The sequence below is a fragment of the Panthera pardus genome, unplaced genomic scaffold (assembly GCF_024362965.1).
Source record: "Panthera pardus isolate Hobbes unplaced genomic scaffold, ASM2436296v1 HiC_scaffold_24, whole genome shotgun sequence".
NCBI lineage: Eukaryota > Metazoa > Chordata > Mammalia > Carnivora > Felidae > Panthera > Panthera pardus.
The window spans coordinates 32,069,496-32,087,027 of record NW_026526810.1 but is presented as its reverse complement, the minus strand read 5'-3'; the positions used below and the strand labels follow the sequence as shown (position 1 = coordinate 32,087,027).

At 38.8% G+C, this 17,532-nt stretch overlaps 1 protein-coding gene across 1 annotated transcript in view; it reads right to left on the bottom strand.

Moving 5' to 3' along the window:
* The window catches only part of DENND4A (DENN domain containing 4A), a 132,051-nt gene extending 117,058 nt beyond the window's left edge, over positions 1–14,993 (bottom strand). Inside the window, exon 1 of the mRNA XM_053888937.1 lies at positions 14,718–14,993. The gene's annotated coding sequence lies outside the window, so the exon portion shown is untranslated. The remainder of the gene's footprint in view (positions 1–14,717) is intronic.
* Between the last annotated feature and the right edge of the window lie 2,539 nt (positions 14,994–17,532).

Here is a 17,532-nt window from a genome sequence, read left to right as displayed (position 1 = left end):
GTTATTATTATTTTTTAAGTAGGCTTCATGCCCAGCATGGAGCCCAATGCAGGGCTTAAACTCACAACCCTGAGATCAAGGCCAGAGCTGAGATCAAGAATGGACGCTTAATCGACTGAGCCACCCATGCAGGCGCCCCTCAAATTAATTTCTTTCTGCCAGAATGCCCCTGTTAAAATGGCCAGCCTCTGCATAGTATTTGAGACCTGCTCTTTGAAGCCTTCCCTAACCTTTTTCTCCAGAAGAGAGTTATTCTCTCCTCTTATGCTTCAAAAGCACCCTGTACATATCTCTATTATGATTATCACATGAATACTGTAACTGCTTCTTTGCAACTAGATTAGGAATTCTTTGAAAGTAGGCAATGTTACATCTCTATCTCTGTAAATATGTTTCAGCAGTCTCTAGCAGAGAACAGGCAGTCAGCAAATTCTTGTTGAAGAGAGACGGACATGATGTATTCATAATGATATTAATATAAGGTTATTTGTGTTCATGAAAAAGCATGACTCAAACTTCAAATTCTGTACGCGGAAGCTAAAAAATCAGCTCCCTTGGTTTTTATTTGAGAAAGGGAGAGATTTTTACAGCTTTCAAAATAATCACCTATGGATTGGGGATGAAATAGTTTTGTTATATTGCCAATGAGTGAGTGGTCTCTTTTTTATTTCAAAAAAATGCCAATTGCACTTCACATTACTTAGTATTCCTTTGTAATCACCACCTTCACACTAACATACTTACCTTCTAAGAGTTATATTCCCTGCTCTCCTCCCCAACCATAAAAATGGGGCCTGATATGTTTTATGAAACCTTGGTTTCATCCGCCATAGCTGACTCGACTAGACATAAACACTTGCCTCAGACTGGATTTTCTCCCAGAGGGTTAGAATAGGGTCACAGAACCATGAGTGAATGTATGACTTTATGAGTTGGAGGACTTGTTCAGCTATGCCCAGTAGTAAAAAGCAAAATGCAGATAGAGAAAAATGAACCGGGTAAGTAGAGAGAGGCAGAGAGATCATGCTGCCCCAGGGTGGTGAGAAAATGGCTACCTAAGTTACCAAGGAGTTTCTGGCTCCCAGTTGCCCTCCCCTTCACGAAGCCTGTCTGTACTTTCATCTTCAAGGCACTGTGACATCCCCAGGATCCTTGCTATTAACATTAATTCCTCTTTTTTTTTTTTTTCTTAAGTACAGTGGTTTGAATTTTATTTCTGTTACAAACAAATTTGATTTTAAAAACCTCAAAAAAGAATAGGTCAACTAGAAATATAAAAATGTCAGTTAATCATAGGAGGGAAGAGAAAGGCTTGTTAAAAAATGGCTGTTACATTGGTATCTTCAGGCATTCTTCAGCATAAGAAAATGAAAACTATTCACCAACCATAACAGGTTCTAACAGCAGCCTATACATCCAATTTTAGCACAGTTGTGAGTCAGTATGAATAAAATTCTATTTCAAAGTACAGGAAAAAAAAAACCAAAGATTAAGGGACAGGGAATATTTTAGAGACTATTAGAACAAAAATTTTTTTAAAGAAAAATAATACTGCTTACTACAATTTTGACCACAGAGTAGATGAGTTATATCTTCTCATAGCCAGTCCTATGTAATAAAGCCTAAATATCATTATGTAGTTTTCCCCATCCATCTAAACCTATTTCTCTGAAAAAACATACTACTTCAGAGTCCTCAACTAAAATACTTAGTGGTAGATGACAGTAACCTTTAAAAAAAAAAAAAAAAAAGGAATCATTTCACAACAGTACTGCCATTATGGCATTGGCTTTTTATTTATTTATTTTATTTATTTATTTATTTTTTTGGCATTGGCTTTTTAAACAAGACTGTTATACTAGGTTTTTCATGTTTCTTTGATATTAGCTCATTAGTAAAAAGTTTTCTTTGGCAAATCAGACTTTAAAAAAAAACAACACACAACTAGTTTCTTCAGTAATAATTTTCAAATGGATAGTGGAGAACAATGAATAGCAGTACCTTGTACTATTCTTAAGTTCAAAACATAACTTTTTAAAGAAAAACTGACTAGTTTCACATAATCAAAATTGAGCAAGACTGGGAAAATCTACAAATGTAACGGCAAGTTTGGAGATAAGAACAAACAAAACAAACAGTACTTCTATCAAATTCACCAAGATTATATAGACAGTTGTGGCATTCGGAAAAAAAAATGAGAGACAAACTTAGGGTAAAAGGAAAAGTTCTGAAAAATTTAACAGTGATTGCCATAAAAAAGATTTAAAGCAAACAAGTCTCAAGTCTCAATTCTTTACAATAATAGAAAGCAGCAGAGGTGTCAATAGTTTTTAATGATTTTTATTGCTTCTAGAATTTTTGTTGAAATTACATTTGATTATGAGTACTTCATATTCCATGAATTTATTTTAAACCAAATACCGAAGGGATACTGTGCAGGTTTGACCCCATAGCTGAGAAGTTTTCCAATTACCCAATTGTGCCCCCTTGTTCAATCTTTGTCCACAACATGCTTCAGTTCGTCTCCAAAATTAATAAAAAGCCCAATCTTACACACCTTAATCCGTAACAGGAAAGGCTGGTTAAATGCTATAGTACAGGCTATATGAATACTAAGAGTAAATAAAGGGCATTGCTAGAGTTTAAACAGTGTGATTAATAAGAAAAGTGTGCTAAACTTAAGTATCCATCTATAGAAGAATTGATAAGAAAGATGTGTGTGTGTGTGTGTGTGTGTGTGTGTGTGTGTGTGTATAAACATTATGTAGCCATAAAAAAGGATGAGATTTTGCCATTTGTGACAAACATGGATAAACCTAGAGGATATTTTGCTAAGTGATGTAAGTCAGACTGAGAAAAACAAATACCATATGATTTCACTCATAAGTGGAATCTAAGAAAACATAAATACATAAGTAAATAAATTTAAAAAAAGCAGAATCAGACCTATAAATACAGAGAACAAACTTGTGTTTGCCAGAGGCATGAGAGTGGGGGATGGGCAAAATGTGTGAAGGGGAGAAGGAGATACAGGCTTCCAATTATGGAATGAATAAGTCACGGGAATAAAAGGCACAGCACAGTGAATAAAATCAATGCTATTGTAATAGTGTTGTTTGGTGACACATGTAGCTACACTTAAGGTGAGCAGAGCATAATATAGAAGTCAAATCACTGTTGTACACTCAAAACTAATGTAAAGTTGTGTGTTAAGTATACTCAAAATTTGTTTTTAAGTGTGGTGAAATTTAAATAATTAAGTAAAATTAAGAAATACTAATCCTCATTAATGCCGACTTCAAATTTGTAATAAAACACCAAATGTTGGAGCTACCATAAAGACTAATGGTCAACTTGCCATGACAGTCTCAAAAGCTAGTAATGTATCTTTCATTTAAAAACCCACAATTAGTTGCTTTGTTCATTCATTTGCTAATTCCAGGTTGGTGAGGAGACACAGATATATAAGTTAAACATCCTGGGGCTCCTGGGTGGCTCAGTCAGTTAAGTGTTCAACTTCGGCTCAGATCATGATCTCACAGCTTGGGAGTTTGAGCCCTGCATAGGGCTCTGTGCTGACAGCTCAGAGCCTGAAGCCTGCTTCGGATTCTGTGTCTCCCTCTCTCTCTGCCCCCTCCCTGCTTAAGTGTGCGTGCGCACACTCTCTCTCTCTCTGTCTCTCAAATATAAATAAACGTTAAAAAAATTTTTTTAAATATAGCAACAGGAGCTATAAAGAGTATCTACTGAATATTTACTGAGTGCCAGACACTGTTCTGAGTGCTTACTTGAATTAACAGATTTAAGTTTCACAATAATCTTAGGAAGAATTCACTATTCCCATTTTACCAGGGAAGAAATGGAGGTACAGAGAGATAACACAGATAATCAAAGAGCAAGGTCAGGTTTCAATCCCTGACATTCTGGGTTCACAACCAACTACTTTATATTACCTCTCCAATACTACAATCATTCTCTCAAAAAACTCTTATGGAGGGACGCCTGGGCGTCTCTCAAAAAACTCTTATGGAGGGACGCTTTTGAGGGCGCCTGGGTGGCTCAGTCGGTTAACCGTCCGACTTCGGCTCAGGTCACAATCTCGTGGTCCGTGAGTTCGAGCCCCGCGTCGGGCTCTGGGCTGATGGCTCAGAGCCTGGAGCCTGCTTCCGATTCTGTGTCTCCCTCTCTCTCTGACCCTCCCCCGTTCATGTTCTGTCTCTCTCTGTCTCAAAAATAAATAAACTTAAAAAAAAAAAAAAACTCTTATGGAGTAACTTCCTTCCCTGTGCCAGGCACTGTTTCTAGGTGCCTGAGATATAACACAGTTAGTAATAGATTATTTCACGAGGGACTTGATAATCCAGTCAAGAGTATGGGTCTGAGAAGACTTTCTGGAGGAAGGAATGCTTAGGCTGAGTCTTAAAAGATGCAAAAGAGTTAGATACGCAAAAGGAAAAGGGAAGGAGAAAATGAAGTCATTCCAAGCAGAAAGACTATGTAAGCCATGGTCAACAATCGAGAAATAGCTGTACATTCAAGGAATCTTCAACAAGTAGTTCTGTATGGCTAGAGTGGAAAATGAAAAGCAGAAATTATAAAGGTTAAGATTAGAGAACCAGTCAGAGGCCAAACCATGGTCAGTCTTAATGACATGGTAAGGAGTGCAACTTTATCCAGCTGACAATGGGAGTCAATGATGAACCTTCAAACTGCATGTTAGACACACCCATCTGGCAATTCTGATAAGTTGAATCTCAGGGAGATGAAACTGAAGACAGGAAAACCAGTGCAAAAGTAAGGAAGTAGATCCTAATAAGGCAGAGGTTAAAACAGGGATGCTAGGGAAGGGACTGATTCAGAAATATATTTAGGAGATAAAGCCAATAGAATTCAGAAAATGAATGGATGGGAATGAGAGAGAAAGAGGGGGAGGAATCCTGAATGACTCCTAAGTTCCTTGGATGATGAAGTCAACAGCAGATTATGATGTCTTTGGAAGACAATAGATCAAAGCAAAATTTTAGGCAGGTAAATTCAGTTTGGACAAGTGGAGTTTGAGGTGAAGATAAGTAAGGAGTTAGATAAGATATCTGATGCTTTGGAAAGATGCTAATGCTGGGAAAACAGCTTGGCAAGTAATTGGTAGATATATGGTAACTGAATCCACAGAGGTAACTGTGACCTACCAAGGAAAATGTGAAGGCTGAGAAGCGCAATGAGCCAACCCCAAGAACACCGCTTCTTATGGGATAAGCAAGATAAGCAGAAGAGGGCAGCATGGTGGAAGCCAAGGGGTGGAGTTTCATGAGAAAAGGGCCCAAAGTATTATTCTTTACTTCAGCAAGAGCAAGTTTAATAATATGAAGAAGTAGAAGTAGAAATTAATACTTCATAATAATATGAAGAAGTAGAAAGTAGACCGCAGTGGATAAACAAAAAGTGGGAGAAGAAGAGGTAATTTCAGCCAACGCAGAGTACTCTGTCAATTTCCTCATCTATAAAATTGAGACAATGGGTTATTTGGATTCCTAAATGACTTACTGCATCGAGCGTCACATATAATAAGCACTACAGGTTTATTATTATTATTTTTTGCATTTGCTCACTACACTTAGCCACCCTGAGCGCCTTTCTATTCTCATCCCAAACTCCTGTGTACTGCAAGGCTTTGCACCTGATGCTGTCCCACAAGGATCCCTCTTTCCTCAGCTCGTCACATAACTGACTCTCTCATCTGTCAATATCATCTCCTGAGAAAGGACTTCCGGAGGAAGTACCCTCTCTCGGTCATTCTCTCCTCTCATCCTGGTTGACTTCCTTCATAACTCTTATCCTTCTTTCCACCTCTCTTGTTTAATTGGAGGTAATACAGCAAAGTGATGGATAATGCAGGCTCCGCGGTCAGCCTGGCTGCACTCGCATTCTGGCTCCGCCACCAACTAGCCATGTGACATTGGACAAACTGCTTAATCTCTCGGTGTCTTCCTCATCTTTAAAAGAGGCAAAATAATAAAGTACTTACCTCATAGACTTCTTGAGGGAATTAAATGAGTTAATCCGCATAAAATTACTGTAAGAATACAGGTACATTCTGAGCACTCAATTATATAATTGTTTGCTTGCAATCATCTCCAAAACTTTACTTCACTTAATGGCACATCTCAACATGTGCTATTAAAAATATTTGAAGCTATGAAAACTCTCAGTCCAAATCATAAAGATGTCAACTAATAACCAAATGAAGGAGTACCGTTCTGACTAAACCTCAAGAAACATTACTTTCAGAGATTTTTTTTTTTTTGGCCCCAAAAGTAGCAGGGGAGGGAAGCCATACAAAACTAAGGGTCTATAATTAAGCAAGGGAAGTTTTGTTGACTTTTTAAATTTTGATAAATTTTTAAAAATGTTTATTTTTGAGTGAGAACACGAGTGGGGCAGGGGCAGGGAGAAAGGGGGACAGAGGATCCAAAGTGGGCTCTTCTCTGACAGCAGAGAGCCCTATGTGGACTTGAATTCACAAACTGTAAGACAGGAGTGCCTGGGTGGCTCAGCCAGTTAAGCACAAACTGTGAGATCATGACCTGAACCGAAGTGGGACATTTAACTGACTGAGCCACCCAGATGCCCCTGAGCTTTGGTAAATTTTTGATAAGATGTAATTACTGTGTAATTTAGACTAATTTATAAAAAGTAAAATTAAAATATGGAAGATGGGGGAAAAAAGGTTCTGCAAAGTTCTGACCTCAGTAACTGTGAAAAACAGTGTTTTCACTAGAAACTCTAAGAGTAGAGACAAAAGAACTGTACATATAACTGCTCTACTTGGGGGGGGGGGGGCGGGACACCTCTCTTCTCCCTCTCTCTCTGCCCTCCCATACTCAGACACACACATGCTCTCTCCCTCTCTCAAAATAAATAAAAACTCTAAAAAATCTGCTCTAGTTGGTACAGTTGTTTCTATTGTACATGTATGACAGGACTGGCCAAATAAGTAAATAGATGGCAAACGGTGAGAGTCCGGTTTCTTACTTTTGGAGACAGAGGTTATAGCTAAGCAAGAGTGTACAGGTAGGATGAACCAGAAGGCAGTGAAGTAGAGTCAAAGGTAACAGTATAAATTCATGTTTAGCTTCAGATAGATTAAAAAAAAAAAAAAAGAGTTGTATGTTTGTATATGTGCATTAATATGCATACATATACTTCCTAGGTCTGTGCACTGAGAAAGCCTAAAAGCGATGATATCCCTGCAGCAATGAGCACACCCAGAAACCAGATCTTGGTTTCTAATATCATTCTCTAGTAGAAGTAACCAGGGATCCTTGGAGAAATAGCTGACTGGGGGACTGAGGCAGGGAATACACAAGATGAGTTTGGGGCATATTGTTCCTAGTGCCAGAAAGTAAAGAAGTGCCAATAATAATAATAATAATAATAATAATAATAATAATAATACCAATATGTCTTACTGGTCACAGGAACTAACCTGAAAGAGGCAGAACAACTTAAGCAATAACATAAAATGGTAGAGGATCATAACCCAAAGTTATAAAATGAATATCCAGCACTACATATGGATTGAATAAAAAATAATGGGGGAAAAGAGAAAAACCTCCCTTACAAAGAATTCCAAATAATTTTGCAGATATTTCCCCTTCAAGGAGTTGGAACCCAATTCTCCACACACTGAGTATGGTTTCCACAAATGACTTGCTTCCAAAAAGTAGAGTATGGGAAAAGTTTACAGTAGAGACACTTGGCAACACTGCCTCAACCAGGTAATTGAGGCTAAAAATATCAGCGCAGGGGCACCAGGGTGGCTCAGGCGGTTGAGCATCCAAGACTCCTGATACAGGCTTAGGTCCTGACCTCTAGGTTGTGAAAATGAGCCCTGGCATCAAGCGGAGCCTGCTTGGGATTCTTTCTCTCTCTCTCTCTCTCTCTCTGCACCCTCCCCCCAACTCGTGTGAGCACGTTCTGTATCTCAAAATAAATAAACATTTTTTAAAAATAAAAAAATTAAAATAACACTGCTAAGTCATAGTGATAGTATGTACCCTTCAGATGATGTAATTAGAATGGCATTTTTACCTCTGTGGTCATCCTCCCCCAAACCTATACCTCAGGCTAACACTGAGAAAAATATCAGACAAACCCAAACTGGGGTACTCTCTACAAAATATCTGACCCAAACTCCTCAAACCTGTCAAGGTCATCAAAAACATGGAAAATTTGAGAAGCTGTTACGGCCCACAGGAGCCAAAGGAAATGGCACAAATAAATGTACTGTGGTATTCTGGAACCCAGAAGAGACATTAGGTAAAAACTAATGAATTGGAGTAACATATGGACTTCAGTTAATAGTAATGTCCCAATGTTGGTTGCTTGGTTGTAACAAATGTAACACAGAAATGTCAGATATTAACAACAGGGGAAACTGGGTGCAGGGTAAGTGGTAACTCCCTGAAACTTTTCTGTAAATATAAAACTACTCTAAAATTAGGTTTATTTAAAATAACAGTAATAATAGGGAAGCTATTCTCTTAACCAGACTGATTTTAGTCCTGTAAGTCATGTATAGTAGGTTGGACAGCAAGAGAAATAAAGTTAATACTGTGCAAAACAATCTCAATATTGATGAATAGTTTCTAATATTGGACATGTAACTACAGTCATTTAATTTGTGTACATTTTTAGTTGGTATGCACTTTAGGAGCAGAAAACTCTCCTCTAAGCAGGACTCATATTTTGGATTAAAGAAAAAAAAATTGTCATACTAATATTAGTAAAGATTCTACCTGGTTTTTGAGGTCCTAAAAGTTTAAATAGTTTTAGGCAAAATATATTCACAGTACATTGCTGAAACATTTCCCATACTTTCAGAAGGAGAAAAATGTAGCTACATACTGTAAGAAAATACATTGGAAAATTCACTAATAATATACTACACTATAAAATTTACAAAAACCTGGGTCCTTAATGGTCACTGTTCAAAAAATCTAGAAACTTCAAAAAACATAAAAACAAACTTTACCAACAAACAAACTTCACTAACATTTGTAACTATCTTAATATATTTAAAAACAAACAAACCAAAAAACCACCCACAAATCATTAAAAAAAAGGAAAAAAATACAACCCAATAGAAAATGTGTAAAGGACAGGTATAGGCAAATCACTTAAGAGGTAACTAAAAATGCTCATGCATAAGAAAGATGAAAGAAAATAAAAACAGAAAATGAAATGCGATTTCACATGAATTAGATGGGAAAAAATCAAAAGTATGACAACATTAAATGTTGGTAAGGATATGAAGGAACAGAAATTATTCGTCAATATCCCATAAATATCCTATCCAGGGAAAGAGGCTTCTATCCTAAGACCCAGCAATTTGACAATTAGGTATATGACGTGGAGAAACTGGTATGTGCTTCAGAAGATAGAAGGATGTTCATGAGGCACTGTTATAATACATAAAAAATAAAAAAACAATCTAAATATTAAATTAGATTTAGCAAATGATAAATTGCAGTATATTTATTTAACGGAACACTACACCAGTCAACATAAGTGAGCTAGACCTAGAGGGCTGACAAGGATGGGGGAGGGGGGTAAAAATTAAAAAAGCAAGTTTCAAAATATGTATACCACAATAAAATCACATTAACAGCTGCTTAAGTTACATTAAAAAAAATAATAATAAGCGCCAGGCACAGTTTTAAGCATCTTATATAAACAGACTCACTTGCTTTCTAAAACAACCTTGTGAGATAGGTAGATCCATTATCCCTATTTGATAGATGAGGACATTGGAGGCATGCAAAGATTTTAAAATTTGCCTAAGGTCACAAAACTATTAAATAGCTGTCAAGATTTAAATCAAGGGAGTATGGCTCCAATGCCCACAGCTCTTCAAAAGCACTGAAAACAATGCCAGGTACTGTTCACATATGAAGTTTATGAAAAGGTAAAATGGAAGGATACACATCAAATTTATTATAACAATTGCCTCTGGGAGGGATTATGAAGAGAGAGGCAGGAAGGATGAAACTGGGGAGAACAAAAGGGCCTTAACTTGATCAGCAGTGTTTGAGTACAGTATAAAGTTCTACCTGCTCTGTTAGTCTTCAGTGTGATAACTGTGATATACATAAATCTTTTATATTAAAATTATATCTGGGGGCGCCTGGTTGGCTCAGTGGGTTAAGTGTCCAACTCTTGATTTCAGTTCAGATCATGATCTCATGGTTCATGAGTTTGAGCCCCACGTTGGGCTCCGCACTGTCAGTGAGGCTCCTGCTTGGGATGCTCTCTCTCCCTTTCTGCCCCTCCCCTGCTTACTCACATTCTCAATCTCTCTCTCTCAAAATAAATAAACTTAAATATATATATATATATATATATATATACACACACACACACACATAAATATATATACTTATATATACATTTATGTATATATAATTAAATATACTTATATATATATTTATGTATATATACTCATATATATGAGTATATATATATGTATATATATTTATACTCATATATATGAGTATATGTATATATATTTATACTCATATATATAAACTTAAATATACATATACACATATAGGTCTATACCTACGTCTATATATCTGAAGCAAAAATGAAAAAATGTTAACACTTTTTATGGTGAGTATATGTGTGCTTACCACTCTTTTGGGTAATTTTCTACATTTTTAAAGCTTTTCAAAAATAATAATGTCTCATCTACAAAATATTACAGGAAAAATAAAAAGAAATTTAAGAAATTTCCAATCTTCCTATTTCAGCTTTTATTTGGAAAGGAAAAAAGCTAAACTGTGAGTTAATGTATGTATGTATATGGAAAATCCATTTTTATAAGGATCCAAAGAGATACTAAAAGCATACCAGAAACAGTATATCATACTATACATTTTGATGACTGACTATTCTCAGTGAAAATAAAGTATAACACCAGTAGGAAAACTCCCCTGATATCTCTCCACCTTTTTAATTTTTTTTATGTTTATTTTATTTTTTTGAGAGAGATAGAGCATGAGCAGGGGAGGGACATAGGAGAGGAAGACACAGAATCTGAAGCAGGCTCCAGGCTCTGAGCTGTGAGCCCGATGCAGGGCTTGAACCCACAAACTGTGAGATCATGACCTGATCTGAAGTTGGCCACTTAACTGACTGAGCCACCCAGGCGCCCCCCCCCCTTTTCCCTTGATAGTTGGTCTCTTCTCTCTGTTGGTCTTTACTTGTTTATGCTTTTTAAAAGAAGGAAGCAAGGAGGTACTGAGAAATTGTCATACACTTTAAAATTAACAGTAATAGCCACAGATGAACATACATGTGGCCCTTCTGAATGTAAAATTCCCCAGCACACAAATAATGCTCCAAAAATTTATTCCTAAATTGGTTGTTTGGAACTCAAAATATATTTTCCCATAAAGAAAGTTAAAAGAGGGTATGACCACCAGGAAAAAAATACTGGGAAAGCAGAGTACACAGTACGCACTGACGGCCCAAGAAGAAAAGAAGGGGTTCTCAACCAGAGTTTGAGGACAGAAATCATGCTTCATTCACCTGTGTATCCTCAGTGACTAGCAAAATACCTGGCACCTCATAAACATTCAAAACCCGCTGCCTACTCACTGATGAGGTACAGAGGAAACGATGGAGTCAAGCAGTCCATCAATAGGTGGCACTGTCAATATAAAGTAGTTTGGGTGTAAGATCCACACAGAAAAGAGGTTGGACAGTAACAATGTGCATTAATATAAGCAACTACATCTGTAAAACCACTACCAAGTTGGTGCTGGTAACCATGTGCCTTCACCTAAATTATTAGCTCCTTCCATTACCGTGTACTGCGTAAGCACCATGTTTTGAGTTATCTTTCTAATAATGAATCATAAGATAGTCTATTGGAGCAGTGGCTTTGTGGGATTTTTAGGATTTTCTCCTATGACCCTTGAAAATATTTTAATGTCACCTTTGTGATTACCAGAGTAATACTATTCAGAAGACAGAAAAAAGTATAAACACTAAAATAAAAATCACCTACAATCCCATCATCCAGACCTCTTTTAATATTTTCTTAAAATATTTATTTCCTGCCAATGATTTTGCCATTTGTATGTGATATGTTATAAATAATAACAAAGCATATTCTTTATGTTCTGATTTTTTTCTCAACATTATATTGTACTTTCTCATGCCAGTAAATATTTCCAAAAACGTGACTTTTAATAACTGCATGGATTATCGTTAGTTTCACTATTCCTCTATTATATGGTATTTTGACTACTGTAAATTTTTCACCATTATAGTAATAAACTATGTAAATTAATCCTGTTTAGTGTAAAGTTCTACACCACTGTTTTAGAATTCAAAGTGATAGCTATGATGTACGATAATAAAATGTGGAGTGCTTCACTTCCCCCAAGTCACAAATTCTACTGAGCAATGATCAATAATCTAGGGTATTAAACAAGTAAGAAGTTTTTATCAACTTTTCTTAAGTCATTTCATCTTTCACATCTAGTAAGCAAGAGGAAAGTCCCAAGATAAGTCTCTGACATCAGAGAGGATGAAAATAACAAGTCAATTTTCTTGCTACAGCCCCTGTTGTTTTCCACTTGGAATAATGAGCCATCAACTTAAATAGGAATAATATAAGATTTGTAATATACATCTCTATCTGTATCAGTTCTTAAATCCAGGTTTCCATGGTAAGTGGATGGCTTAGAAAAAATCTGCAAACAAAAAGATAGTGTAAATAATATCACTCAACGACAAAGAAAAGTTTTCTTTTACAATTCTGCCATGATTTTTATTATTTTTGAACAAGTTAATAAATGTCATATACTCTATTCCCTCTTATAGCTTCCCAATTATTCCAAATATTCTTCAAGTTACCATAAATAGGCCAACAGTTCCAGGAGCTTAAGAATCAATAACTATTTAAGCCAGCGGTAATTCATGTGGAAAAGTTCAGAACAAATCAGCATCAGCTTCCTGGCTCTCTTGCACAAACAAAAAATTTATATCGCTTCACCAATTTTCAAAAGTGCAAATTTGTGTACATAAATTTAAAACTCAGGCCAAAATTTACTCATATTTAGTTCAATTGGGCTGGTGTCAAGATCAATTAATTTTCCTAAAAAGTACATTCTTTAAAAATTCCACAATGAAGTAAGTCTATGTTTATTCATTCAGAAAAAGAAAATTATGTAACATATAGTATATATAATGATGAGGAGAAGGAGGATATATGCTATTGTGGACTCCTATTAAGAGGTGCAATTCAAAGGGAAATTGTGAAAATGAAGTAACCGTTGCCCAAAATGTCTAATTCTGGCCAAAACAAAACAAAGTTCCCATAAAAGAAGCCACATACAATCTTTTGTTTCATTATAAGTTCAACCAGGGTTCAAATAGCTTAGAAATTCTGTATACTTAAGTTTTCAAAAGCTGAATCCCAGAACTATCTGCTCTAAACATAAACTGAGTAACTTGCCCAAGAGTCCTCACTTATTACCTAACCTTGGGTCCCCCAGAGACTACTTTTTACAATAATCTCAAGTGTACTACAATAGATTAGTGTAACCTGGGCTACGCTGTTTACAGGTGTCTCTGCCTCCTTCCCCCAAGACGAGAAGAGGTAGGCTAGAGCAAGCAGAAAATAGTGACTATATACAACAAACAACAGCTTACAATCTTGTAAAATTGTTTCTTTTACACTTGGGCTATTATTTTCATTAACGTATAATGCATTTTAAAGAATAACATATTCAGGGAGCAATACAATTTCTGTCCTCACGAGTCTCTAGCTGGCTGACACGCGTTTTCTCCTCAAATAAATACATGCCTGTTGACTGATGCCTGTCCTGCTGTTGCAAACAACAAATAACTGTCCTGTAAGACAAAAACCCTTCTCTAAGGCTCCAGGCGTAACCATACGTTTGAATTAAAAGCACTCTGGAACAATAACAAAAATCTTCCACCACATCTGTCATTTAAAAGCACGATAATGAAAAACTGTCGCTGCGACCCAGTTTTAGATCACAAGCTCCCCCCACCCTCCCGAAAGCGATAAACTTCAAAGGGAATGGTGGCGACGAGGAACGTTTACCCCCTCCCCCCCCCCAAAAAAAAACGAAAAAAAAAAAAAAAAAGCTAGTGACCAACTTGAACGCTAGCCCGGCCCACGCTGGCCGGGGTTACCTAAGCAGACCCCTAGGAGAAAATCGGGCCTCTGGGGCCCCGCCAGGCTCCCGCTGCTGCCCGTTTAAAATATCGAGCAGGTGGGATTCCGGAAGGCCACCTTCGTCTTACGTAACGGGCTTGTCAAAAATCCGAGCTCCAGGACCTCCCCTCTCACCGCCCCCGCCCCCACCCCACTCCCACCTCCCAACAACCGGAGCCCCAAGCCAGCCCGGAATAGAAAATCTGGAATGAAAACACCAGAGCCCCCCATGCGTCCGACACAGAGGTGCGGGCGCTACTCTCAGCACCGCCGTGCCATCCCAGAGCGGACCTAGCCCGCGGAGGACGGCCCGGCTCTGAAACGCCCCCGGGCGGAGGTCGCGGCCATCCGTGCCACCTCTCCGAGCCCGGGCGACCCCGCTCTCGAGACCACCGCTGTCACCGCTCCGGGCCGTGACAGCTCCACATGCAGCTGCTGTCCGCGCCGCTACCCCCGCACTCACCTCACCGCTGGCTCCAGCGCGAGCAACGGGTCGAGCTTGGAGAGTGGTGCACTGTCCCCTCCCGACGGCGGCGGGACACGAGGGGCTGGATGCCGCGGCGCTCTGAACCCGCTTAGCTCATCCCCAGCCCGGCGCTCCGCCCTGCGCGGCACCCCCGCCCGCCCAGGCCTGCCGTCTCAGTCAGACGGGACTCCCCCTCCCCTCGCAGCCGCTGCTGCCTCCGCCTCCTTCTCTGGCTCCAGCCGCCGCGGCCGCCGCCGCTGCGACCGGTGCCATCTTGGCAGTGACGGAGGGGCAGGGGCGGGGATCGCGGGCCACAAGGGCCAATCGGGAACCAGGCCCAGCCCGAGGGGGCGGAGCAGCGCCGGCTTGATGGTCGTGGGGTCCTAGCGCCTGATTTTCAAAGGGCGGAGAAGGTGGGCGGGGCTGAGCCGCGCTCACCCGTGACGCAAGCAGTAGTTGGGGAAATGCGCGCTAGTTCCCCCTGCGGTCGGGAGATCCCGAGCCCGAGGCGGGCGTGGGTGAGACACAGCTTCCCTTCCCCTTTCACCACCAGGAGCGTCGGGATCTGTCTTGGGCTAACCGACCTGTTTCCTCCTTCCTCCCCAGCGGCCCCTGGAGTCCTGACATTGCCTAGCCAGAGCTAGGCACGATTGTCTGAGCGGCTGCCCCTACAACAAGGGCTCTCAGATTCCCCCAGGAAAACCCCCGAGGGTTTAGCAACCACCTAGTAGGTTTCGGTCCCAAGATACTGAAAGTCAGGTAAAATGGGGAATTCTAGGGGGTTCTCTGAAAAGTACGTTGATAAAACATCTATTGTTGACTGAAGGGGTGTCGATTACATTGGATTAATGGGATATGGCCTACTTAAACCTGGCTATGGCTCCACCATTAGTGGGTGTTGGCAAATTGCCTCTAAGAAATGAGAGTAATGAAGTTTGATTACCGCCACAGGGTTGCTCTGAGGGTTAAATGGTATAATACATGTCAGGCCTAGTGTAGTGCCTGAAAGTAAGTACTCAATGAGTACTCCATGGTCGTCAAATGAAGGCAGAAGTAGGACCCTAAAAATCCCTTTGGTTTCAAATCAACTTTCTAAATTGTGCAGATTAGGCATTAATTCCTTTTATTAACCAAGTTTACCGCTGTATTTCCTATCTCCATTTCTTCCATTGTATTCATTCATTCAGTCAACAAACATTCATTGAAATGCAAACAAATGCTGAGCGACAAAGCTTAGTGGGAAACAGAAAAAGGCCCGCTTTCATGGAACTGACAGACTAGTGGGGAAAGGAGGGACAATAAATAATTCACACATTTTGGGGGAAAACATGTATAAAGGTTATGAACAGAAATCTGGGAGAGAAAATAGTAGGATAGATTAAAAAAACAACATCAACAGAGTGGTCAGGAAAGGCTCGTCTGAGGGATGAGGAGTCAGTAATGTGAGAAATGTCCTGGAAAACTGTTTGAGACACAGGGAATGAATGTACAAAGGATCTGTGGTAATAAGGTATTAGAAATGAGTGGTGTCTTTGGTGCTGGGGAATCCAAAGTATAGAGAGGAGCCTGGAATGAGCCTGGAGAGGTGATTGAGGGCCCATTCCCCCAGTTCCTAGGAAAATACAGAAATGATATCAGATTTTATTGTAATTGCAACTGAAAACCATTAGAACAAGGAAATCAGAAACAGTGATGTTTATGGTATGACATCCATGTCTATATTTTAGGCATGTCTATATTTCAGGTGACATATGGCCAAAGAACTGGGTTTCAAGTAAAACAAAACAAAAAGAACCTGAGGTTGAACCTGTTCAACACTAAGTTGGACAAATTATATGTTCTGATCTTCAGTTTCCTTATTAAAAATGTGTGAGCATCACATAAGCCTCTATACAGAAAAATACTACTTTCACTGAAAATTGTTAAATAACGTAAGTTGTTTCTAAGTGTTTTGTATGTCACGTTAATGTCACTTAAAGTTGCCTAATCAGTGCTATTTGAGAAGTGTGTTTAGTGGTGTTTGTTTTTATTGCAAGTAATAATCCATAGCAGTCATTCTTAACTGTTTTTGTACAGTGTGCTACTAAGGAAAAGAATATGTACTGTTATAAGTGTGTAGTTCCTTTTTTTCTTAACATTTTATTTGTAAATAATCCCTACCCCCAAGATGGGGCTCAAACTTACAACCTTGATATCAGAAGTCTTATGCTCCACTGACCGAGCCAGCCAGATACCCCGTAAGTGTGTGGTTTCTTGATATTGTAGTTCCAAATGTATTTTTAAGTACTTAGCTGTGCACTTTCTAATGAAATTTGCTATCAAGACATGAATTATTGTCTTTTTATTTGGGCAAACTATACATAACATAAAATTAACTATTTTAACTATTTCTAAGTGTACAGTTCATTGGCATGAAGTACATTCACACTGCTGTGCACCCATGACCACCATCCATCTCCAGAACTTTTTCATCATCCCAAACTGAAACTCTACCCAGTAAACAATAATTCCTATTCTACCTTTTAAAATATGTATTTTTTTAAAGGTATCTGGTGAGTTCTCCCCCCAAAATGGACAATGGCCCTGGTGATCAATAGGATGGTTTGTTCCCATGGAAGGGTTCAATGGACCATTCCATGTAAATTTAGAAACCACCACCCAAGAAATAAGGATTAGTGTAAGTTTTTAGCTCAGATGGCTAACACATAATAAGAAGAAGAAGTACTGATTAATTAATTTTTAGCATTGAAAAGTTGTGTTCTCTGACCATAAAATATGTTCTATGGCCTTGTAAATGTTCGCTCCAAAATGG